We start from the raw sequence: 10,337 nt of genomic DNA, 5'->3' as shown, positions 1-10,337 counted from the left end.
CGTTTATTTCATTCCTTAATTCCTAGCCGTTTCTGAGATATAAGCGTGGTTCGCAAATCACGAACCACCCTGTATATTAATGTGGATAACTTGATATCTTGATGTCCTGGATGTCAATAATGATCATATATTATGATGCCGTTTATTTCATTCCTTAATTCCTAGCCGTTTCTGAGATATAAGCGTGGTTCGCAAATCACGAACCACCCTGTATAGCTTGGTTAGTAGAGAGTCTGGCTTGTAAACCGTATAGACTTGAAATTTGGTATGTAGCTGTTCACAAATGTGACAAGGATGCAACACAAAAGGTTTGGTTAAAATAGGTGCTGCGGTTGGCGGAATTTTGACCGCTTTTTGGCGGTTTTCAGCTATACTGACTAAACGGTTAGAAATACTGTAAATAATGTTACAAGTGAAATTTCGTGCTTTTGTTCCAATAACACGGTTTTCTCTGCAATTAAAATTCGTACGTTTTTGTTGGGAACAGTACAGTTTAGGGATTCTTGAAATTTGGTATGTAGCTGTTCACAAATGTGACAAGGATGCAACACAAAAGGTTTGGTTAAAATAGGTGCTGCGGTTGGCGGTATTTTGACCGCTTTTTGCCGGTTTTCAGCTATACTGACTAAACGGTTAGAAATATTGTAAGTGAACATTGAAATTTCGTGCTTTTGTTCCAATAACACGGTTTTCTCTGCAATTAAAATTCGTACGTTTTTGTTGGGAACAGTACAGTTTAGGGATGATAACTAATGGGATTAAAATTTCGGGGAAAACTCGCAGAATAGAGGAAAGGGGTTTGGCGTTTTTTCATCATTCCTTTTGAAGCAATTACTCGCCTTTTTTGCCAGTCCTTGCCCGTTGGCCTTCTAGATTAAAGGCAATTAGATGAAAAAACTACACAGCAGAATAAGTAGGCAATTAGGTATACATGGTTTTTATAATATTTAGTGTCTCCTCTTCTTCTTTTCTCTCCTTCAATTCCTTTCCGTCTTTTCTTGACTTTTTTGCGAGATACGTACTATAAGCTTAGAATCCCAGCCTAGAGACATGCAAGGTCGTTTCAGATTTTCTTGGATTGATTTCTCTCCTTCAATTCCTTTCCGTCTTTTCTTGACTTTTTTGCGAGATACGTACTATAAGCTTAGAATCCCAGCCTAAAGACATGCAAGGTCGTTTCAGATTTCCTTGGATTGATCACTTCAGGCAGCCGCAGAAGGTCATTTCAGGTTTCCTTGGATTGGCCAATTTGCGTATCCTTGGAATGGCCTCTTCAGCTCTCTTCAGAATGGCCGAGCTTTCGTCGCATCGTCTCGGTCACATGTCAAAGGTCGAGACTGGCGTAGACCTGCGGCATTTCCCTTGGATTGACCACTTCAGGCAGCCGCAGAAGGTCATTTCAGGTTTCCTTGGATTGGCCAATTTACGTATCCTTGGAATGGCCTCTTGAGCTCTCTTCAGAATGGCCGAGCTTTCGTCGCGTCGTCCCGGTCACATGTCAAAGGTCGAGACTGGCGTAGACCTGCGGCATTTTCCTTGGATTGACCACTTCAGGCAGCCGCAGAAGGTCATTTCAGGTTTCCTTGGATTGGCCAATTTACGTATCCTTGGAATGGCCTCTTCAGCTCTCTTCAGAATGGCCGAGCTTTCGTCGCATCATCCCGGTCACATGTCAAAGGTCGAGACTGGCGTAGACCTGCGGCATTTTCATCCCCTCCTCCGCCGAAAAGTCATTACACACAAAGGTAGCTAACAATAGCAAGTCTGCATACACTTTGCAAAGAGGATAATGCTTAATACCTAACCTACGTGAAGAATAGAAAACTCCCGGATTAAACTTTGCTCCCCGACAAAGATTTTGACTCTGGCAATTTTCAACAATATGATGGGGAAAGATAATTCTAAGTCTTCCCTTGGTAAGAGAGAGGGAGGAAGGGATAAAGGAGAGGGAGTTAGCTTAAAAGTTGTTCCAATGTTGCTCCCCGACAAAGATTTTGACTCTGGCAATTTTCAACAATATGATGGGGAAAGATAATTCTAAGTCTTCCCTTGGTAAGAGAGAGAAAGGAAGGGATAGAGGAGAGGGAGTTAGCTTAAAAGTTGTTCCAATAATTACCGAAGTGAATATGCATTCACATAACGTCCGCAGTATTACACCCAAGTAATGTAAGAATAGGGGGAAGCGTTCGCTGGAAAATGGGACAAACTTGTAACAATAGTAATATTAGTAGTTCGCTCTTGGTAATAAAAATAATCTCTGCATTGATATCGACAGTTAAGGACTACTGAATCTAAAAAGCAAAGCACCGATTTGTAAAGTCTCATTTTAGGTACGAAAGGGGGAAGGCTACCAAAATTCTGGAATTACTCAATCCAAAATACTAGAGATTCAAGGAGTTCAAGTTTAACAAAAACGTCCAAGCTTCTCTAAAGGTGTGTCCAATATGTGTGGACACACCTTTAGCTTCATCGGTGTTAAACAATATTTCACCGTCACACCTGAAGGACTACTGAATCTAAAAAGCAAAGCACCGATTTGTAAAGTCTCATTTTAGGTACGAAAGGGGGAAGGCTACCAAAGTTCTGGAATTGCTCAATCCAAAATACTAGGGATTCAAGGAGTTCAAGTTTAACAAAAACGTCCAAGCTTCTCTAAAGGTGTGTCCAATATGTGTGGAGGACACACCTTTAGCTTCATCGGTGTTGAACAATATTTCACCGTCACACCTGAATTTCTGTGTCCCTGCAATCGAATGACCCCTCAAAGGCCTTAAGATGACCAAGATGACCAGTAGAAGACAGCATCAAAAGAAGAACAGATTAACCAGAAGACGATTTGGTTTGTGGATCACCGTCTTCTCAGATCCTTCGAAAGTTCGGATATTCGGATGCCAAGAAAAACTGGCTGGAACGCTAGCCGCATTGTCCAAAGTTTGGACTCCACAAATTACACACCGTTTTTCAAGCCGAGAGAAATTCCTCTCTCCTAAATTTCGACTCACACATACCACTAGCATGATCAAAATTCTAGCACTTGGAGTTCTCCACTTGTGTTGGGTGTTTGCGAGCACTCCTGCGGATGTCTACTGGAAAGATGAAGTGACAGGGCAGCTTGTGGCGGGCACCAAAAAATGCAAAGAAGATGACTTTCCGTTCATGGTAAGCTCTCCTCCGTCCAAAGCCAATCAGGGTGATTCAGAAACCACACCAATGGAAAAGAAAGCTCCTTTTTGTGTTTAATCTATTTCTCTTTTCTTCTTCTCATTAATATTATTGTTTTTTTTTTTCTACTGGAAAGATGAAGTGACAGGGCAGCTTGTGGCGGGCACCAAAAAATGCAAAGAAGATGACTTTCCGTTCATGGTAAGCTCTCCCCCGTCCAAAACCAATCAGGGTGATTCAGAAACCACACCAATGGAAAAGAAAGCTCCTTTTTGTGTTTAATCTAACCCTATAACCACACTGGTCACTGCTCATTTGTGACAGCTATAAAAGTAGCAAATTTCCATTGACGTGACTTCTGAACAAGTACCCCAATCAGGACTTTGGTGTCACAACTATTGGTCTTGAAATAGGAACGGTACTTGTTCCGAAGTCACGTCAATGAAAAATTGCTACAAACAGGAGCTGTCACAATTTGAGCAAGGACCAGTGTTATTATAGGGTTAGGTTGAAAAGGAGCTTTCTTTTTCACTGTCGTGACTTCTGAATAATTACCACAGGAATTGCAATCCTGTTAACTGCTTGTTCATCGACACTTTGCTAAAGTTTAATCCTTGGATTCGAACTTCAAATATCCAGATCCGAAGTCCAACGTTTTTGGAGCATGAAGTTCAAATTAACTTAGGAGCTCCATATTTAATTCGAGACCTTGTTTAGACTGCTGGGGTAAAGGGACTTTTTAGTCTCATTCGAGCAGGATAAACAAGGTATATTCTATTCTATTCTATCTAACCCTATAACAACACTGGTCACTGCTCATTTGTGACAGCTATAAAAGTAGCAAGTTTCCATTGACGTGATTTCTGAACAAGTACCCCAATCAGGACTTTGGTGTCACAACTATTGGTCTTGAAACAGGAACGGTACTTGTTCCGAAGTCACGTCAATGAAAAATTGCTACAAACAGGAGGTGTCACAATTTGAGCAGGGACCAGTGTTATTATAGGAAGGACTTTGGTGTCACAACTATTGGTCTTGAAACAGGAACGGTACTTGTTCCGAAGTCACGTCAATGAAAAATTGCTACAAACAGGAGCTGTCATAATTTGAGCAGGGACCAGTGTTATTATAGGGTTAGGTTGAAAAGGAGCTTTCTTTTTCACTGTCGTGACTTCTGAATAATTACCACAGGAATTGCAATCCTGTTAACTGCTTGTTCATCGACACTTTGCTAAAGTTTAATCCTTGGATTCGAACTTCCAATATCCAGATCCGAAGTCCAACGTTTTTGGAGCATGAAGTTCAAATTAACTTAGGAGCTCCATATTTAACTTTTTCCTTTTTTTTTAGAATAATATAGTTTAATCCTTGGATTCGAACTTCCAATATCCAGATCCGAAGTCCAACGTTTTTGGAGCATGAAGTTCAAATTAACTTGGGAGCTCCATATTTAACCTTTTCCTTTTTTTATGGAATAATATAGAACAGCTATCTATCAAACTGCATAGCTCATGAATTCTTTCGCAAATAAAATGCTGTTCATAAGAAAAGAATTCTCTAAGGTCAGACAGAAACGATGAAAAAATTCTTTCCAGGAATTTGCTGATGATTTTCAACATTTCTACTAAAGCAAATTTCCGTTTTAGCTTCTAGGACAATTATTGATCCTTTGCTCCTTACCATTGTCTGGATACATTTTTATGTGAATGAGCATAAATGGTACGTTAAGGTGTATTTTTAGAATATTATTATTTTTAAGAAAGATGTTTTTTTCCGAGCAATTGTTAAGTGGAGTTCAACTTTCGCAAATAAAATGCTGTTCATAAGAAAAGAATTCTCTAAGGTCAGACAGAAACGATGAAAAAATTCTTTCCAGGAATTTGCTGAAGATTTTCAACATTTCTACTAAAGCAAATTTCCGTTTTAGCTTCTAGGACAATTATTGATCCTTTGCTCCATACCATTGTCTGGATACATTTTTATGTGAATGAGCATAAATCGTACTTTAAGGTGTATTTTTAGAATATTATTATTTTTAAGAAAGATGTTTTTTCCGAGCAATCGTTAAGTGGAGTTCACAATGGTCAAAAATAGTTGGTTTATTTTTGGCATTTGTTAAACGAAAGTCCTGCTTGATCACGTCAAAAATAGTTGGTTTATTTTTGGCATTTGTTAAACGAAAGTCCTGCTTGATCACTTGCTACTATCCCTATTACTTTCTATTACCATTGTGTATTTTTCCAGGTATTCTTCACAGACAAGAAATGTGTTCCCAGTCTTTGTTCTGGAAGCCTGATATGTCAAAAATAGTTGGTTTATTTTTGGCATTTGTTAAACGAAAGTCCTGCTTGATCACTTGCTACTATCCCTATTACTTTCTATTACCAATTGTGTATTTTTCCAGGTATTCTTCACAGACAAGAAATGTGTTCCCAGTCTTTGTTCTGGAAGCCTGATAGCACAGGAGTGGGTACTCACATCCAAAGAGTGCGTAGACCAGTAAGTCTGTTTGTCTGTCTGTCTCTCTTGTGAATTTTTGGCAAGGATATTATTATGTTGATAAATACTTAATCAAATACGGATTCTCAGAATTTTATTATAGTTAAGAGTGGGATTACCCGTCCCTTGAGCGGAGGGGTTTATCTATCGATAACCCGGGTATACGTACCGATTTTATACCTTGCTCAACAGGCCTGAAAAGTCCCTATACCCCAGCAGTCCAAACGAGGTTTTGAAACTTATTTAGTCTGGGATAAAGGGATTTTTTAATCCGATTCGAGCGGAATAAACATGGTATATTTATTATTGCATCTATTTACATAGGATAAATCTCATAGCGTACAAGCGTAGTGCATAATATAGCTTTTGCAATGTGATTAGTCGATTTTTTCCAAAATGAATTATGTATAAAACAAGTTACCAAATGTTTAAATAGGATAAATCTCATAGCGTACAAGCGTAGTGCATAATATAGCTTTTGCAATGTGGTTACTTGATTAGTCGATTTTTCCAAAATGAATTATGACAATTATGTATAAACTATAAAACAAGTTACCAAATGTTTAAAATCACATACGTGTGCACCGTATAGGTACTTGTAAATGTGTAGAAAAAAACCTTCCAATGGACCTTTGATTTTTAATTAAAAAAAAAAACTTGGTTCGTTTGATCACATTTTTTTTCAGCGTAGTGAATTTAATTTAATTATTTATTTTCGAACAAATACTATGTATTACTGAACTGAAAGGGAATTCCTAATGAGTAGCGCTGTAAAATAAAAAAAAAAACTTGGTTCGTTTGATCACATTTTTTTTCAGCGTAGTGAATTTAATTTAATTATTTATTTTCGAACAAATACCATGTATTACTGAACTGAAAGGGAATTCCTAATGAGTAGCGCTGTTAAAAACATTTCTAAATGTTCAAAATACAACATTATCGTGTATTTATTTTATTAATGTTATCACGGATGCAGAGAGTACCCGTGGTGCTGGTTCTGGTAAAATTTACCAATATCTACGAAGAACACGAAAGAATGTAAAAATGTAATACGGAGGTACTTACCTACAAATATACCTATTGATATTATATATGTACAAATGCGAGTAATGTGAATATTGAAGCTAAACATCTCCCGTTTTTGTAATTATCATAAACAACTTTTTTTCGAGTATGTAGTAGGTAACATGGTACAGGGACAGATCTCCGAAACCCTCAGTTTCAAATTCCCTCAAAGAATTTACCAATATCTACGAAGAACACGAAAGAATGTAAAAATGTAATACGGAGGTACTTACCTACAAATATACCTATTGATATTATATGTGTACAAATGCGAGTAATGTGATTATTGAAGCGAAACATCTCCCGTTTTTGTAATTTTCATAAACAACTTTTTTTCGAGTGTGTAGTAGGTAACATGGTACAGGGACAGATCTCCTCCGAAACCCTCAGTTTCAAATTCCCTCAAAACAGCTAAATCTGACTTATCTGACCCTCAAACACTGAACCAAACACCCACGGGGGTAACAACAGCAATAATGTGCACTCCCTCAGGCTAAGGGGGGACAAGAAGTCAGGAAGTCGTTATGTTTTTTCCCTTACCCTTTTAAGAAAATAAGGAATAAGGGTTTGATTGCGAGGGTAGATGATGGGAAGAGCTTATATCCTGGAAAGGTCAAATATTTCTACACGTGTGAAAGTGATTTTCTATTCTATTTCGAAAAGATTTTCTATTCTATTTGGAAAGGATTTTCTATTCTATTCTATTTCGAAAGGATGTTCATTCTAGTCCATTATTATTTAGTATTTACTTGTACAAATCTGAAATTTCTTTTCTACGAGGGTACAACATCATTTCTGTAATTTTCTTTGTGATGACTTTTCCATGTTGTGCGATAATATTGGTACTTTTGGTACGATAATATTGGTTCTTTAAAGTTTGGCAATTCCTGTTCCCTGTATTATATTGAAGAAAAATCAAAACAAACATTAAAATTATCCCGCTTCGACAACAGTTGCCAATCAGCTGATCCAATCATATCTGGTTGGATCATGATAAGCATAAGGCAACTGATGTCGCGGCAGGATTACACGATGCGTGCATCGTGCGGACCACTACTCGTATATAATCTCCGCTTCACTCTGTTTTTGAGCCTTACTCTCTTTCCACCTTCCTCCTTTTTGACTCCTCCTTCCTGTTTTCCTTCGTCAACTCCAAATATCGGGGGAAAGAAATTGAAGAACATAATAAAGAGAGGGAACGAGAAAGAAGAAGTAAAGGAAAAAAGAAGGGGAGGAGAGGGACGAGAAAAAAGAAAAGGAAGACCAATACTAGGAGGAGGAGGAGGAGAAGAAGAAGAAGAAGAAGAAGAGGAGGAGGAAGAATAAGAAAAGGAAGCCCAAGAGTGAGAGGAGATAAAGAAAGGGGAAGAGGACGAATCACGAGGAAGAGTAGGAAGAAGGAGAAGGACACCTCCAGACTTCCTGTGCTTTAGTCACCACAACCATTCCAGGCCGGAAAGAATGACTGGAAGAGACAAAAAGAAAAAGATAACTAGAGAGAGAGAGAGAGAGAGAGACAAAGAAAGAAAGAGAGAGAGAGAGAGACAAAGAAAGAAAGAAAGAAAGAAAGAGAGAGAGAGAGATATCGATGGTCAGATTTTAGTGCCAAAACACGTTTTGAGGTCCCTAGAGCCTAAATCCAAAGTTTCAGCCATTGGTCTGTGTGTGTGTCTCGGGAACGGTATAAGCTAAAGACTTGAAATTTGGTATGTAGCTGTTCACAAATGTGACAAGGATGCAACACAAAAGGTTTGGTTAAAATAGGTGCTGCGGTTGGCGGTATGTTGACCGCTTTTTGGCGGTTTTCAGCTATACTGACTAAACGGTTAGGTAAATATTGTAAATGTTACAACTGAACACCCAAATAAGCACCATTCAATAGGATAAGGAAAGTCGTGTGATGTTCACACCAGATTTTTCTTTTTCAGAAAGATCGACATCAACAACTGTCTGGCCATTGCAGGAACCAGTTATCTATCCAAGTAAGTTGCGAACAACGGTTTATTATTTTTATTACTATTATCATTACATTTTTTTAATCCCAGTCTGACTAGTAGAAGTCTGAATATAATAGGTACCTCGTCTTCAACAACTGTACCCTTTCCCACGTCAACAACTTCAACCGGGATTACCCCCTTTCCCAACCAATGAAATCCGTTGACCTTCTACTAGAAACTAGAAGGACGCACAAAAAGCGTCTCTTATCATGCTTAAAATAATCCGTGCTTCCTACCCGAAGGAATTCTGATAATCGCCCCTTAAGGCAACAATAATGCACTTTTATTGAGAAACAAGCCCGAGGGAATAAAGGGTAAACTTTCTACTTGGGAATTTTTTCCCTTACCCTTTTAAGAAAATAAGGAATAAGGGTTTGATTGCGAGGGTAGATGATGGGAAGAGCTTATATCCTGGAAAGGTCAAATATTTCTACACGTGTGAAAGTGATTTTCTATTCTATTTCGAAAAGATTTTCTATTCTATTTGGAAAGGATTTTCTATTCTATTCTATTTCGAAAGGATGTTCATTCTAGTCCATTATTATTTAGTATTTACTTGTACAAATCTGAAATTTCTTTTCTACGAGGGTACAACATCATTTCTGTAATTTTCTTTGTGATGACTTTTCCATGTTGTGCGATAATATTGGTACTTTTGGTACGATAATATTGGTTCTTTAAAGTTTGGCAATCCCTGTTCCCTGTATTACATTGAATACGGCTAAAGTGATGAGAGACTTTGTGCTTGGTTTCAGCTCCCTGTGGAATGACAGGACCAGGAAATTCCTGTGCCTCCTGGCCGCAACTCATTCAGAAGGAAGTCTGGGACTCGTCAAGGTAAAACTTCACGAATATTTTTACTTTTCTTATCCTATAGCTATAGGAAGGAAGGAAATGTATTATTTTATTTAATACAACCTATTTATACAGTCAGGAGAAGGAGGGGAGAGAAAGGCATACCCTCCGGCAGTAACATCAGAATATTTTGAACGGAAAGAGAGTCGATTTTCTGCCCTCCGTTATAATTATACAGCCTCCAAAAACCAAAGTATGAAAAGTAATAATTATAATAATTAACCGGGGGTAATAAGAGGAAGACACAAAGTAAATGGAGAAAATATTTCGGGAATAATGAGCTTAATTAATAAATAATAATAATAGGTATCTACTAATAATAAAAGAGAACATGAATTTTGCATGATGAATTTGATGAAGTATAGGAAATTTGGAATATTTTAATTCATGCCTTGAGGAGAAAAATAGCCGTGAGCTGCTGGTAAATGTACCAAAAATACGAAAGGGAATCTACCTTTGCGTTGTACGAGTACCTACAGTTACATATTTGCTATCATTACTGGTTTTTTACCATTTTTAGTCCGTCCTTCCTTTATTACATTACAATAGTTATAATAAAAGGTATAGTGGACGGACTATTGTATTCGCTTCGGTGTCGTCTGTCGGTCGGTCGGTCTGTCTGTCTGTCCCCATAGAAGGACTTAATACTTATCCAAACCTGGTCGACGACCTATATATCAAATTAAAGGTCTTTTTGGTGGCTTCAAAAAATAATGGTGCAAACTTTGTCCAGAAAACCATAAAGCCAAAAAAACTGGT

Source organism: Diaphorina citri, unplaced genomic scaffold, assembly GCF_000475195.1.
Source record: "Diaphorina citri unplaced genomic scaffold, Diaci psyllid genome assembly version 1.1 scaffold1105, whole genome shotgun sequence".
Classification (NCBI taxonomy): Eukaryota; Metazoa; Arthropoda; class Insecta; order Hemiptera; family Psyllidae; genus Diaphorina; species Diaphorina citri.
Note: the sequence above shows the minus strand (reverse complement) of the source record.